Source organism: Xiphias gladius, chromosome 19 (assembly GCF_016859285.1).
Source record: "Xiphias gladius isolate SHS-SW01 ecotype Sanya breed wild chromosome 19, ASM1685928v1, whole genome shotgun sequence".
NCBI lineage: Eukaryota > Metazoa > Chordata > Actinopteri > Istiophoriformes > Xiphiidae > Xiphias > Xiphias gladius.
In genome coordinates this window covers 3,980,301-3,996,528 of record NC_053418.1, presented here as the reverse complement: position 1 = coordinate 3,996,528, position 16,228 = coordinate 3,980,301, and the positions used below count along the sequence as shown (strand labels likewise).

General features: G+C 39.4%; 1 long non-coding RNA gene across 4 annotated transcripts in view; it reads left to right on the top strand.

The window, feature by feature from the left end:
- The window catches only part of LOC120805414, a 42,804-nt gene extending 31,798 nt beyond the window's left edge, over positions 1-11,006 (top strand). For 3 of the 4 annotated variants that reach the window (XR_005709549.1, XR_005709551.1, XR_005709550.1), the window contains exons 4-9: positions 7,846-7,967; positions 8,099-8,146; positions 8,264-8,631; positions 8,882-8,921; positions 9,764-9,935; positions 10,259-11,006. This is a non-coding gene — a long non-coding RNA (uncharacterized LOC120805414). The remainder of the gene's footprint in view (positions 1-7,845; positions 7,968-8,098; positions 8,147-8,263; positions 8,632-8,881; positions 8,922-9,763; positions 9,936-10,258) is intronic. The other variant, XR_005709552.1, reaches the window with a different exon arrangement.
- The last annotated feature ends 5,222 nt before the right edge of the window (positions 11,007-16,228 follow it).

Genomic DNA, 16,228 nt, shown 5'->3' with positions numbered 1-16,228 from the left:
TGACCTGCTAATTTGTCCACTACATTCACCTGCTTGTGTTGCTTAATTAATGTGATAGGAAGAAGAGAGAGCCATTGGGTAGAGCTCATACAGTAGGACCTTTCAAGCAAATCGGTCGATCAGGCTACAGTAGCTGACTAACATGGGCGCGAAGTAACAGAACTGAGGCCAGAAAGTTAACTCTCATTAAAAAGTGACATTACAGTGAACTCACTTCAAAGAAGAGCGAAAGTGGGTTCAAGCTTTGTATTATAATTATGAAGTTCAGAAGAAACCGGTGAAGTCTGTGATGTTCTGTGCATTAGAGTTTTTTTTGTATCTCATGATGAAGTGCTATTGGTGTGTCCACTTACCCTCAGCCGCCCTCATTTCCTTCTATTTAGGTTAATGATTTTCTGAATTTCCTCAAATGACTTTCAACAGCCCTCAGAGCAGGAGCTGTTTTTGCTGGGTTTGTGCAGGTGAAGACACAGCAATAACAATAGCAAAGTGAAGTTGTTTTTTCCCCTTGAGGGAAAACTGCAAGCAGAGAGAGAACAGTGCCAAAGTCAGCAAGAGATCCTCAAACAAAAGGAGGGCTGCGATGCATTTAGATCCACTGAGAAACCAGTCTCTCAGCCCGTTTTGATTTTTTTTTTTCCTACTATTTCATTATTGAACATTGATGCAAAATGGCAAGTTCAGACAGTAATCCTTGCCCTTTGTTTCCGATTATTTGCTACCAAGACCTGTTGTTTACTGATACTAGGGCGGAAACTAACAATTATTTTCATCATCGATTACTTTTCTCTGCATTTTTTACATTTTTTTTTATTCTTTGATCAATCGCTTGATCTGCAAAATATCAGAAAATGATAGAAATTGTCACATTTCTTCAAAGCCCAAGGTGACAAGTTTGAGTTGCCTATTTTGTCCAAAGATAATCAGTTTGTTATTTTATTGATCAAAGAAGTTAAAAAAGCAAAAAATCCTTACAATTGAGAAGCCAGAACAAGGCAATGTTTGACATCTTTGCTAGCAGAAAGTATTTGAACAATTATTATTATTATAAAAAGCCATTTTTTGTTTAGCTTTGGTCGAAACAGTGACACGGACTATAATAATCTGGCAAGTGCCCAACAGTTGCTTGATGAATAGATTAGATCTATAGAAAATGACATTTTGACAATTGAATAAATCTTTTAAGCCATATATTAAGCAAAATGCCAAACATTTGCTGCTTCCAGATTAAGAAATGAGATTTTTTTCCTACTTTTCTGTGGTTAAAAGTAAATAATTGTAAATTGTAAATCAAATACCATTGAATTTTGGACTTTTTTTGGAATGAAAAACTAATTTCACATTGTCACCTTGGGCTCTAGTAATTTTTGACTATTTATGACATGTTGATTAATTGATCATACATTGATCTTTTGCAGCCTTAAGTCTAACTATTGATCCTCTTCTTCATAGTAGACTATTTGCAGTAGCCACTTCCTTTTCCTTTTATAAATATTCATATTCATATTCCAGTTTCCAGAACCCACTAAACGACTGAACACAGACCTTCTTCGCTGTGCCACAAACTGGAAGTCTGTTTATCACTGGAGGGGGTTTAGTATGCAATGTCAAGCAGTCAAATTGCCACAAGTGTAGAAACATCCAGCAAAAACTCGGCTAAAAACTCTACTTATGTCTAATATTCCTTTCAGTAAAATGCAAATTCCATCTCTGTAACCCTGTCATAGCTGTTTCTGAGGTGTGCAAGTGTTTTAAAATTGATCTTCCCCTTAAAGCCAACAGCAAAATAAACAGCTTTGACAGTATCTACCTGTGAAATTGTAGAGTACAGATTTGCATCAGAAAAGGTGTTGTGATTTTGAATCCTGCTCATTATGTCTGATTTATTCATGTAACTGCATGTAATCATGATTGGATTTTACTTGTGTGGGATTGGATGAGGACAATATTGCAGAATTTAGGTGAAAAAAAAAAAGGTCCTATTTGTTGACAAGCCATCATTGTGAGATTTCCTGCTTGAATTTAACAATCCCACCTTTATGACTCATACCAATGAAAGAACCTCCAAGTAAGAGCCATTTTCTGGAGTCTGGCTACACAACACTTAGAGCAATAAAAATCACAGCTGGTATAAATTGCTCTTATAGGCTTGCTGCTGCTTTCCCTGTGTAAATGAGTTTAATGAAAAATAAATATTAATAAAACATGAACGGAAAAATAGAGGGCACGGGTGACTAATTGAAGGAGCCGAGGAAGTATAAACTTTGAAAGCTCTTTAATATTCACCCAGCTGTGCAGTTTTAATGAATTATTTATCGAAAGGTACAACATTTTGGTGGTCTATGTGGGATGTTGTGTATCTGAGAACATGTGTAATAATTGAAGCTGTTTCAGAAGGACCGAAGTGAAGGTTGACCTAATCCTGGAAAGATCATACACTTTCTCAGATTTCAGTCACTGTCTCTTTATATTCATAATATAAAACATAAAATAAATTCTAATATGATCACAGACATGATTAGAGGGCCTTAGACAGAAATCTGCACCAGCAATGGCCCCGAGATTTCTTTCAGTATCCTAGATGAACAATGTCACCACAGACTTGCAAAAGGCTTTTTGACTTTCTTTTGAACAGAAAGCCTAAACTAGAATAATGAAAGCAATTTATGCAGAAACCTTCCCAGTTTTACCTGCAGAGATGGGCGAATTTTACTTTATAGAGAGAGATAGAGAGAGAGAGAGATAGAGAGAGAGAGAGATTGATAGAAAGAGATATAGAGATAGAGAGAGAGGTTCAGGTTCTTTCTGTTGAAAATTTCATGAGGTAATACTCCATCTCTCTATACACCAGTTTAGAGGGCATTTGTTTTGAAAACTGAAAAGGATTTGCTTTACTCGTATGTTTGTTTTTTTAAATAAGTCAAATCTGCAGTAGTCAAGTGTGCCTATGGATGCTTGAGCTGTATTTTTGGGGATTATTCCCAACTCTTAAGGTTTAACACATACTCAAAAATGTGCAATTTTTCACCATATTGGTGATTTTGGTGTTTAGGAGATGGGCAAAGAATAGTCTTATTGAGGCAATGCACTGATATTCTATTAATTTTAGTCTAACATAACCCTCCTATTTCTATATTAATGCTGAGACATAATGGACGTAATGTAATTGCATCCTACCACAGAGCACAGTCTGCCTAATAATGTCGAAATCTGCGCATTGATTGTAGAAGTGTTAACTGAAGAAATAGCTTCTCTCTCCTTAGCCACTTTTTTATTCATAAGATTCAGTGAATTGCTTCTACAGTCCACTGCTGATATGATGGAAGTTCCTCTTTCACCCGCAGCATGTGAATTTTTACAACAATCACTTGCCCAGCGAAGAACCATTGTAGTGTTGTGTTCTTGCTCTCCCAGAATGTCAGTCTGTGTTATTTGGCAAAATGCACCGAGCCCTGAATGCCAAGTTAACTTGAGTCATTTTTTTAATGGAAGTAATTTGTGTCCAGCAGAGGTCTAAATGGGGTTTGGGAGGGGTTTTTTTTTTTTTTTTATCCCATCCTGAGAGGATTAATATTCTTGGGAGACACTAACTCTAATTCATGGCCCTGTTCATGCTCAAAATTAAAGCTTTGGAACTTTGGCAGAAATATTGTATACCAGTCGTTTGTTTGCACTTTTAACCCTGCTGCCTCATAATGGTGTGACCAGATTCAATGATTCTCCCTATTTTTATCAGAGCATCATTCGTAGCATAAGTCTGGAGGGGGGAACGATGGAGGAGCAAATGTAACATCAATATGTTGGAGATCACATAATCCTGGCATCGTAACCACGGGAAAACGTGTCGATTGAGAACTGCATTGATCCAGATATGATCTGGATTAAGATTTGCTGCAGTCTGACTTAATGAATGAAAGAGAGATACCGTTTGTCAGATTAGAGGTGTATAAAAAATATTATGCCCTAGGTTACCAAGCTCTCTTAAAATGCAAACAACTCATTGGTCCACAGAGATGTTCTGCAAAATATTACAAATAGCATACATGGTGTGCTCTTGGAATTTGAGGTTTTTGTCTTTTCAGATTGCAATTACTCCTTGGTGACCAACAAACATTCACCTGTGCAGGACAAACTCTGCAGGGACTTAAACGAATCACAACCTGGTAATTTTAAACCTCACTCAGCGTGTCGGTTTAACCTCATTAACCAGACTTCACACCCTGTTCATTATCAGCCATAAGACCAACTTCACCCTGAGCGTTACTGCGGGCCCGAGAGGCTTCCCTTCTGACTCACGTTGACTAATTCTTACAGTCAAGACAACACAGCACAACAGAGCAGCAGAGAATCTCCCTCCGTCAACCGTACACTTCTCGTGTCGTGATGATATCACACAATATTAGTCTCGCTAACAGTAGTAGGTTACAGTACCTACAGCAGGGGTTGAAGCAAACACCATCCACTTGACAAAACATGACTTTGGAGGTGAGATAGTGCTATCACTGTTCATGTATCCCATATGCATCATTTAAGCTGCCCCCAGGGACATCTAATGACATGAATAATCCTTCAAACCAGCAAATATTCACCGTATTCAACATTTACTTCATTTACTTCTAATAATAACTTAAACATTTCATCGATAATCAAGATTCCTCTCGTTTACACCAATGGGAAGGTTGCATCTGCATAACACAAGAACAGTGAGAGCATACAGCCACGCTAGCCGCTCTGTGAGGCTGTACTAAATGCAAATGCTGATGTTTGGCTGATACAATTTTTCCCCTGTTCATCAACTTGGTTAAGTGGGTTACAAATTTTTGACAGATCATCCTGAAACTTCACAGCCACCCATCCAATGGTAGGTAAGATACTAAGATGATTGCCTTCTTTGAGTGCGGGAAAGTGATCTGAGCCCACTCAGAGTTAGACATGTAAGAAAATAACCACAGTACAAATACAACAGCTGCTACACTGAGTGTACTTGTCCTCGGTTTGAAATATTTCCCATGTTCCTCCTCAACAGTCTCCGTGACTTAATGAAAATGGCCAGGGGGGAGCCAGAGGCTATTTGAATGGCATGAACAACAAATTCTCATTCAAGGTCGACTCGTGTTTTACTAAAAGCCAGCAGAACGTGAGTTTTTCAGTATTTTTGAACTGCACTCCTGTTCGTCATGCCCTCAGCATCCCCTCAGTTTCGCCCCCGGCCCCGCCGACATACTGCGGCTATGCCCCTGATTTCCCGCCGACCGCACCAAGGGGAACACACGCAAACGCGCATTTACTTGGTTCACTTCTACCGACGGCACCGTGTCTGGGTGGATCGCGGCGAGACATGCACGTACATTTTGTGCACGCATTTGCGCGCCCAGCAGACGCCGCGCTCCGCGGGCGCCGATGGAGGAGCGGACTGTTCCCAGCGCTGTTCTCATTCTTGATTGATCTCCCCCGCCGGCAACTTTGCGCGTCAGAGTTTTGAGCTGGACGCAGACCTGACGAGCGGACACGACTGGACACACACGCATGACTGACCACTCCTGGACAAAGAGGTTCCTGTGTCGGTCGGCAGGACGGACGGCAGGGCGCGCACCGAAGCACTTGGTCACTGACCTGCAAACTCTGTGCCTTGACAGCATGTTAAAGGCTCCAACTTTAAGAACTCAATCAAAAGAGATTATTCGTCAATAAAAAAAAATTAATTTCATAGATGAATCTCAACCTGTCGCCCCATCTGCGGTGCCTGGCATTTCGTGGTCTGTACGGATTTGTGGCAGTACGCCAGTGAAGTAACTTGCCTTACCTTGGCTTATTTCAAATCAAGCTGACGACGGGCTGTGTGATGCGAAGGGAGGGGAGAAAAAAGTTTTAAAAAAAATGTCCACTTGCCTCTGAATAAAGGCACAGGTAAATCAAAGAAGGAGAAAATACACAGACGAGCATGGAAATAAGCTCGAGTCAGGGTGCTCGGTCTCACGCCGCGTCCAGTATCAGTCCGGTTTCATGTGCGTCGCTGGGAAGCGCTTCATGTGGCGCAGGACGCGCTCAGCCAGCCGCTCGGATCGCAAGTGGAGGATTTACAGCCGGATCTGTCCGTATTTGATGCGTGACGTCGGGAGTGGAGGGGGTGGGATGAGAGAGAGAGATGAACAGGCTAATGGTTGAATGATACCCCCCCCCACCCCACACAGATCTCTTCCAGCTGCCGTCTCCGAAATGTTAAGTCTCGGCCTGATCTGGTGTGATGGTGAGAGCGCAGGTCACATTTGAATCTGAGCCGGCAGCAGCGCAATGCTGCTGCACATTTATTGTAGCCTACGAGTGTAAAACAATGAGAATAAACGCCCACTGCAGCAACACATGCAGCTGAGGATTTATCTGTCAGTTCTGTCTGAAATGTGGGAAAAAAAAAAAAATCCTATTTGAAGAACTGGAGTCTGTGTTGACCCCAAACCTCTGGAAGCCCCAAGGTGCCAATTCAATAAATTTATTAAATGATAAATTTAAATGAGTTTCGAAATTGAGCGGTTCAATTAAGCCGATATGAAACCATTGTTCCTACTATTGGGCTACTGAAAATCAACCACCAATTCCATTATTTAAACTAATCTAATTAATCTAAACTTAATCTAAAGAATAGCCTGCAGCAAGTGAGATAATGTCTTGGATTTAATGACTACTTTGACATTTGTTTTGTTTGTTCAGCTTGAGAGGTTTCTATAGATTTACCTTTTTTTTTCACTAGGTTATTATGATTACCTTGATCAGTTAAATGTGAATTGTAACATTGGTATTGGTCTTTTGCTTCAAAGGCAAAGAGTTTTAATTATTGAGCAGAATTGTAGCAGATTCTGGTTCTGCACAAAGCTCTGATAGCCATCAACTTTACTGCACATTAAACACCAACACCATACGGTGCTTTGAAACTTGGACTTGTGAAGTTTGAAGGATGCAAATGAGCAGAAAGCTGATTACTAACAAGCACAGGCTGCAGCTGGCTGCATACACTGTACTTGGCTTAAAGTTATCTCACCGGCGAATCAATTTTTGCTCGCTCTCGCAAAGAGGTCATCTCTCCATAAATCCAGCTATGTCCACTCTGCCTTTCCAGTAGGACTAATTAACCCTCCCGCTGTCCTCGGGTCATTGTGACCCGCGACACAAGTCTCCTCGACGTCCCACCGAAAGGAGGGGAAGCTTGCGCTGCAGGTCTAAGAAAAATATATCTGCAAAGGCTGTACACTCGCATACTGCCCCACATGTGGTGATGGGGACTTTTAGTGAAGGCGGCACAGTTTCAACAGGAGGACACGCTGTGTGTACAGAATATGAGGACAACGGGAGGGTTAAGTAAAAAAAGTTGGACTAAGAAAAACAAGTTATTATCAGGGCTTCTCAATGTTTTAGTAGTTTAAGACACTGACCGTGTATTCACAACCTCACAGGTTTGAGTCTGAGTCAGTGACCTTTGTTGCGTGTTGCATGTGGGGCGGCTGTGGCTCAGGAGGTGGAAGGCCGGTGGTTTGATCCCTGGCTCCTCTAGTCCACATATCGAAGTGTCTTTGGGCAAGGGGTGTGTGTGTGTGTGTGTGTGTGTGTGTGTGTGTGTGTGTGTGTGTGTGTGTGTGTGTGTGTAAGTACGTATAGAAAAGAACGCTGTTTGCATGTGTGCGAGAACGGGTGAATGTGGCATGTAGTGTAAAGCGATTTGAGTGGCCGATAAAACTAGAAAAGCGCTATAAAAGTGCAGCCCAGTTATTCCCCCACTTTTTGTCCACTTTCCTGTCAACACTCTACTGTACTTAAGAAAATAAAATCATCTGTCTATATATTTTTTTTTCACAGCAATCCGTCCAATAATAGGTGAGAGATTTCAGCCTGCGCTGACTGTAGTGGACCGAACGACCGACAGGGTCAGGTTTTACCAAAGAATATGACTGAAACGTTTTATCACAAGAAAACTTGCTGTAAGTGGAAAACTTGCTATTGGTGGAAAACTTGCTATAAGTGAAAAGCTTGCGTTAGGAGACTCCATCATTCAGCATTCATTGAATAGCTATTAGAGTTTGCTCGATCTTATTTGAGTCCTTCTTTTCAGCTCCACATGCAACAGAGGAGAATGGCTCATTGGTGATTCGTATAAGGGGTAATTGACTTCATTTTTCATTCAACCCACATGGCTCCAGGCTCTTTCAGGACAGTTTTAGCCTCCACTTTTCCCTTTCTATGGGGTATTTAGATTTTTTCATCTTTTTTCAAATAGAGCCATGCTTGAGCACTGAGGTCCAAGTCTTTGAGAGGTGGGACCTGGATGACAGCTTTTGAACCGGCGGATTGCTCAACAGATTAGAGGTTTAATGTTCCAGATGTACATTCTACCTCAGCTGCATCCATAATGAAAACTGCCGCTGGCGTGATGGTACAGTAAGGAGAGACAGAAACACAGTCATTCTCAATGGAAAGGGGAAGGTTTGACTCCTCAGTTGCTGTTTGTTGGTATGTGAGCACTTCAGAGGAGAGAACCACTCTAGGAAGCCACGCAGGCTGATAGCGCCGTGTTCAAGTTTCACACCTGGCCTGAGGGAGTTACTGATAGTGAAAGTGGATATTATACCTTCAACAAGTCAGCAGGTACGATATGTGAAGGTTAATATAGAGGACTGTGGGATTATGAAACCAGTTTCTGGTTTGTTTCAAAGCGTAAATTTACTCATTTGTCAAATAGTAAGTGCAATGTAATCCTGTTATTCATTATCTAAATGCTCTCTGTGTGGTGTATCTGCAGTACGCACATTTTCTATATTTTTGCTCCTTTGCTCTCTCTCATCTTTGTCTTATTCTGCAAACATAGAGATTTAATCATCTTGTCTATCTCTGCCAGCGCTCAGCTTTGCCCTGCCTAAGGAGCTTTGGCTGCAGAGGTCAGTGTCCTGTGATAAATCACTTCGTAAAACCTTTTCTTTTTTCTTTTTTGGTTTAATACACGGTATTCCCACTGGATCTTTCTGTTTCTTTCAGCCATGTTTTAATTCAGGTTTAATTCATACAGCTTATTCTCTAGTAAGTAACACTGCAAGTATTTTTATTATCAGTGAATCGATAATTTTCTCAATATTTATTTAGCCTATAAAATGTTAACAAAAAATGACAGAAGCCAAACACTAGTTCTCAGAGCCCCAAGGGATCTTTTCAAATTACTTATTTTGTCTGACAAAATTAAAAACACACACAGCACAACCACAAGTATTAACTTCACAGTGAAATGAAACACATCTTTCAATTTGAAAAATTTGAAACCAACATTTCTTTTAACTTAAGCGACTTAGACAGTTAATTAAAATGATTACAATTATAGTAGTAGTTATAATAATTCTAATTATATTACATTTATAATAAAAAATATATAAAACATGATATTGAAAATTATAACAGCAAATTGACATCTTGAAGAAAACTGGAGGGGACATATGAAGCCCAAGTGCAGATGGGACGTCCCTGTCCTGCCTCGATTACGTTTGTGTTATTTCACACCTGAAGAGAGTCTCAAAACTAATTCCAGCGTCACAGTGACCAACAGGGAGAAGGTCAAAACAAGTTATCTCTGAACTATGAGGGGCAAAAGTTCAAAATACCTGCACTCAAGTACGTACTTATGAAACTATTAGAGCCCGACCCATATATCAGGCAGCATTGGCCTATCACAAAATATCTGTATCAGCGTATATGTTGGCCAATATGGAAACTTTTTTTTTTTTTTTTACAGAACATGATGCAGAATAAGATGTTTGGGGTGATTTAGAATTGGTGTCTTCACATAGTTTTGCCCAGCAGAGCGCCGAACGGACTCCATAGTGTACAATACTCTCAGCACTGTCTGCAGCACATGTGGCAGAGTACGCATCGCAGCTGGTGCGGAGCCATGCAGCGTCTTCACGGTATGTAGCTAACTAGTTCGTGAAATACATGGGTGGAAGGTTAATAAACAACGACCCCCATCATTTTCCTTTTTCAATATAACTCTAATGTACTGTGTGTGTGTGTGTGTGTGAGAGAATGATGCAGTAAGCCCAATACACATTTGCCATTTCGATATGGACTTTGTTGGGCGTACTGGCATTTGTGATTTTTGCACACCTGCGTACCGCTACTCCTTACCGTGTACTACGTCGTACGTATGTGGGGGTGTACGTGTCGTTGTCGTTGTAAATATCAGGCTCAATTGCTCTTCAGACTTCAGACTTTTGCTCTGTCCTTCAAGATCTTCTGGCGGTGAAGAGTCTGTCATCACAGTCCAGAAGTGATGTGGAGACAGCAGGAGCCAGTCAGAATTGAGTGTACGCCAACCAGCTGGCAGTTGGCAGTTTTCATGTACAAGGTCCTTCTGAGCTGGCACAAAAATATCTCAGAGCTCACTTTGCCGGTCCACACTCTGTTTATGTCTGTGTACTTTAAACTTTGGAGTTTCTTCAACTAGTTTTTTTTTGTCATTCCATACTTTTCTTTTTCTTTTTTTGTTTTTATCATTAGAAATTTTGTTTCTTAAACGTATTCAGCTCAATTTCTTATGTAATGTCTTTGTGTATAAAAAAACAAACGCTAAATGCAAAAAAAATGGCTCGCTTTTTGAAGCTGCTACAAAACAAGGCATGAGTAAAACATTTGAAGGCTGATTTTCAAGACTTATTATCCTGAAGTTTGTACAAATTTCAGTCTAAAGAATACGTGATTCTCCTAGAAAAGTTTTTCCCAATAAGAGTTATTCGAGGCAGAATGGAGAAGACTTTGAAACAGTATTTAGACCATAAGAATCTGACTTCATGATCTGATCTGATCATTAAAATGCAAATAAGAATGTACAATGTACTTTATCATTATATCTGTTTTAATGTGCTTGCGCTCTTTGCTTCCATGTATTTAAGTATTTTATCATGTTTTATGTAACCGTTTTTTTTTTTTCTTTTTAACACTACATTAAGTACATAAATGGACAGAATTAAATCTTTTAATCTGTTGATGTTTTTTTCCCCGACAGTTATTCCACAAAACAACATGCGAGAATAATTTTTTTTTTTAAGTGGGGATTAGACATCAGAAATGAAATCTAAATTTGAGTATTTAGTGTGTGTAAATGATGAGCCAAACTCAAGCCAAACAGTTCATCATTTCTCTAATCAAGAAAGTCAAAAACCACTTCCCATCATGAAGCTGTATATTTGTACTGTGCAGGCTACTGGTTTAGACACTGGAACCTCTTTTTTAATTCCATTTCAAATGCTGAGGAAAGTCACCATGGTAACAAGAAGGCAGTCTGTTGTTGCAGATGACAGCAATGCTGTCAGGTTTTTGTTTTGTTTTTTTTCTTCTTTTCTTTTCTCACAGCAAGAGAATGGCGGTGTTTTATATGCACAGAACCTGCAAAGAGTGGAGGTGTTCCAGTAGTGTAGCTGGTACTTTTTTAAAGTCTCAGCAACTTTGAATGCTGGGGCTTTCACTGCTTGTGTTTTGCTTACAGATAAATGCACAATGCATGAGTTCTAGTTTGTTGGCTTGGTTTTAAGCACAAAATTAAAGGAGAGTTAATCAGAAATTAACGGAACATTAGAAACAGACGCTGATGTTTCTGTTTCAAAAAATTTAATATTCAGAAACTTTTTGGTCCTCTCACCCTTCCTGTCATTACCTCAGTTCAATGCACATGAACTCCTCATTACAGCACTACTAGACCTTTTGGTTTGTCACTGTCCAGTAATAACCTTGTTCTTTTGTATTTTTCTGACTTGGATTTAAAAGGGTTTCGGTGTAATTCAGGCATGAGCGGGAAATCCTTCAGCTATTATCAGTTTAGTTAAAAAATGATTTCACCTGTATCATGAATTCTCCGTGCACAGGTAATTGCCCAGTCTCAAATAATAACCAACCACGATAAAAGAGAAATTCTGAATATTGACCAGGATAATGAGTATTCTAGTAAAATGAGGGAAATTTAAAAAAAAAAATAATAATAATTAAAAAAAAAAAAAAGCTTGTCTTTGTACTTACGGGAAAAAAATATTGAAAATTGGACATGAAGACACTTTACATAGTCAGCTCATATTGGAGAATGTACAGTCATATTTTTGTCCGTGTTTTAGGCTGTGAAATTACAAACGTCATCCATCCTTAAGATGAGAGCATGGGAATAGCAGTGTTTTATATGCACAGAACCTGCAAAGAGTGGAGGTGTTCACGTAGTACAGCTGGGACTTTTTTTGATAAGTCTCAACAACTTTGACTGATGGGGCTTTCAGTGCTTGTGTTTTGTTTACAGATAAATGCAGAATGCACGAGTTCTAGTTTGTTGGCTGGGTTGTAAGCACGAAATTAAATGTGAAATTACAAATGTCATCCATCCTTAAGAAGAGAACACACGATGATGGTCCAAACAGTACTTCATTTACAGTCGGGCCCAGAGTCTCAGTGCCAATATGCCCATCACATAATCATTATTATTGTAATCAAACACCGTCAAGTTAAAGCTGTTGAGTCGGTGCTTTAACTTCATAGTAATCTTTTCAGTTCAAATCCAGTAGATCCCTTGATTCACAAAAAACTCTCAATCTAGATCCAGCTGCACTGAATAACCTCTGGGCAACCATTTTGCACAAAGTCCAGTCAGGGCCTCAAATGCACCACAGCAGTTAGACTACTCTCCTATAAGGGTTACAAATGACTTATTAGTGTTGTATCATCTGGAAATCCAAGCTATAATAGAAATTAAACGCTTAGTTGATTAACAGAAAACAAATGGGCGATAATTTTGATGATCCATAAATGCAAGAGTCACTGTCTAAGAAAAAATGCCAAATTTAAAGGCTTCTAACTTCTTAAATGTAAATATTTGCTGGTTTTCTTATTTTTTTGTGATTGTAAATTTTATAATATTGGGTTTTGGACTATTGTTTGGACAAAAATAGACATTTGATGACACGACCTGGGACAAAAATAAAAGGTTTGCCAAAGACACCTTGTAGACACTCTGTGTCTCGGTCTGAGTGAATAGAGGATGACAACTGGATGTTCCTCGCTTTACTTCTTGCCCTGCCCTCGTACAAGTCACCCATATATTTTGCTCGCCATACAAACCATTTGAAAAAGCTCTAGTAAACCTACAGTTCATATGATTAAACCATGATGTTGGATGAAGTAACTCTGGGGGTAATCTTGTGGTTGTGGGATAAACGCACAGCAGGGTTACCAAAAGTGCAAGGCCAGAGCAAAGCTTGGATCCTGATTGGCACAGACATCAGGGTCAAGCTCAGACAATACTGACTGACATGTCTGCCGCTCAACAGCTACAGGGCTGTTCGCTCAGGGCCACAGGTTCATCACCATTGCAAATTCTGGTTCTATCTATATCTGCTCCTGCATATATTTGGACACATACACACAAGCTCTAGCTCTGTTTCACAAAGCTTGTGACGTGCATGTTGAACATAGATCAATAGTCTTATCCTTTTAAATCAGCCAGTCACTGTTCATATTAAGTAAAAACTGAAAATACATAGGACTTTGTGTTTTTCTGTCAGTTCTTCTTTAACAGACTGAATCTTCCAGAGTTTCAGCCACCATAGAATCACAGCACTGCGGTGTTTGTGTCACATCTGGCAGAAATACAATTCCTTGAGAAATTTTGCTTGTATTTAAGGATGCAACTTAAAAAAAAATTTTCATCATCGATAAAGCTTTTGATTATTTTTTTAAAATAATTACCAGTTTTTTCTATAAAATCCCAGCACACGGTGGAACATGCCCATTATAATTTCCTAAAGACTAAGGTGACATCTTTAAATGTCTGAATTTTAGACCGTTGGTCAGACGGAAAAAGAAAATTAAAAACAATCAGTCTTCTATCATGTATGTCAAAGAAAAGCATCAAATCCTCACATTTGAGAAGCGCAAAACAGTATATTTACCATTTTTGTGTTAAAAAAAAAGACAGGATTATTTGAATTTAAAATAGTTGCATATTAATCTTCTGTCAATCAACTAATCGATTCATGAACTCGATTAGAAGTTGAAGTCTAATGCAAGGTCATGTTTTTCCTTTTGTTGTATTATGTGTAGAATTTATTTATTCTTATCAAATAAAGGATAAGTTTGGCATTACTATATATTTTTCTCACTGCCATCGAATGCCATGAAAAAAACTCAAAACTATCAGTGTTTTAGTCCAGTTCTCAGTACTTTACAACTTCCCTGCCTTGTCCATGGGCTCCCACCCCCCAAGCCATTGGTTCCTACTGAAAGTCATTTAAAAAAACCAAAAAAAAAAAAAACAGCTCATAAATAAATAAATACTGTGTATGTAATTTAACTTTAAAAAGGATTCAGTCTTTTACTAAAACAGGAATCGGTGCATTTGTTGGCCTATGTCGGCAGCAGATTGATACACATTTGGTGCTGTGTGAGTATTTCTGCAGGACAGTGTATCTGGGATTGAGTCAAAAGACTACAGTGGTTGTTTTCATGGTGTCAACCGGTGACACACTGTACTTCACTGAAGTGTTTCTAGTAGTGTCTGGACAACAATCTACCCTATGGTACAGAGGAATAAGATTTATTGAGCTTTGGCTCCACAAACCGTACTTGTTAGTAATAAAAATGAGAAAACGAATATCACCAGACTTATCCTTTACAAACAGAAATACAAGTGTCACTGCTTTTTGTCAGTAACTCGGGGCTTCTTTTGGGATTCCTCTATATGGAGCTTGAGTGTGCTCTCAAGCTTAAAAAGACACACTATACAGTCACCTGAGAGTCGACTTTTCCAAACACTGTCACATTGCCATCTTCCAGAAAGAAATTTCCTGTGGGGTAAAGCATGCTCTGGCCTACACACAAACCCATATACCAAAAGGAAATTTCAAATCATATTTATTACATCAGCAGCTGAATCTCAATATGCCCAAAGGACTTATAGATGGATATAGGAATACTACATCAGGCGGAAGGCTTTAATTTGCCTGTATTATAAGAAAATGCAGGTACTGCAGAGCAAAACAATGAGGTCTGCAGCTGCCATCTTTGCAACTGACATAATAACAACAACACAGACTCATTTCTCATCCAAAGCCAAGTACTAGCAGTACTCGGATTTAATAGCTGCCCAGCTGCAATATAAGTGATTTTACAGTTTATTTTGCAGGAATCAGTAGCTGCTGGGAACCTTTGAAATGCAAATATCAATATAAAAACCGGGAGGCAAATTAATAAGAGCTGTTTCACACGAAGCACATCAGTCCTATAGGAACCCCCCCCCCCAAACATCTGCTCTCACCTCTGGTGCCCGCAGGAGGGTTAGGTGCAGCAGATTAGACAAACACATGTGATCAAAATAATAAGAAACAAGATTTTTTTTTTTGCAACAGTGTTCAAAGCTTTTTCACAAATTACAAACACTAACTTTATTTTGGAAATAATGAATCTGTCTATCTTGAATAAACCTGGTTAAATAACTAAGAACGGTCAAAAAAACAAAACTGCAACAGTCTGTCAGTTTAAAAAAAGAAATTCAGAGGTGAAGCCGTTTTTAAAATGCCAGTTATAACAAGCACACGGATCCATTCTCAAGAAGTCCGGGCAGCAAAGTCACAATCCCCTTTTGATTTTGAGTCTCAACTATTGGGACAACTGAGGTGTCTTTGCTGGAGGATTTAAGAGCCAAGAGACAGCTCATTTCCCCTGGATGTGTCTGTCTCTGAATACATGTTCTCAGGTGGTAACAGTGACCTCAGGTTGTGTAAATTTAGGTGAGAGAAATTTTGGGGAATCAGTTGCAATGCAGCGCAGAGGGTCAAGACCCAAAAAACACCTAGAACAAATCAAAAAACAGCACTACACCATAAAAGGCTGGTCTGTGTACATATTCATTATCAATATGCCTTCTATTGGAAGGTGTTTTGACATGTAGTGTCGGAAAAGCACAGGCATAATTAATGAAAAGACTGATGGTTCAACTCAGTGTTGCTGCTGCAGTTACAAGGTCCTGGCATTGCTCACTGCGACACCTGAATAGAGCACCCACAGTTTTTCCTTTTATGACGAATGAAAATGTGTGCTCTGAAAAAAGCCCATGGGTAAATGACTCTTTGGACCAGAAACCTGAGACTAAACAGATGTGATCAGTGAAACGGATGAAACTTGATTATCTGCAGAGACTGAATGAATTCCGTGTGACAGAAAACCCATG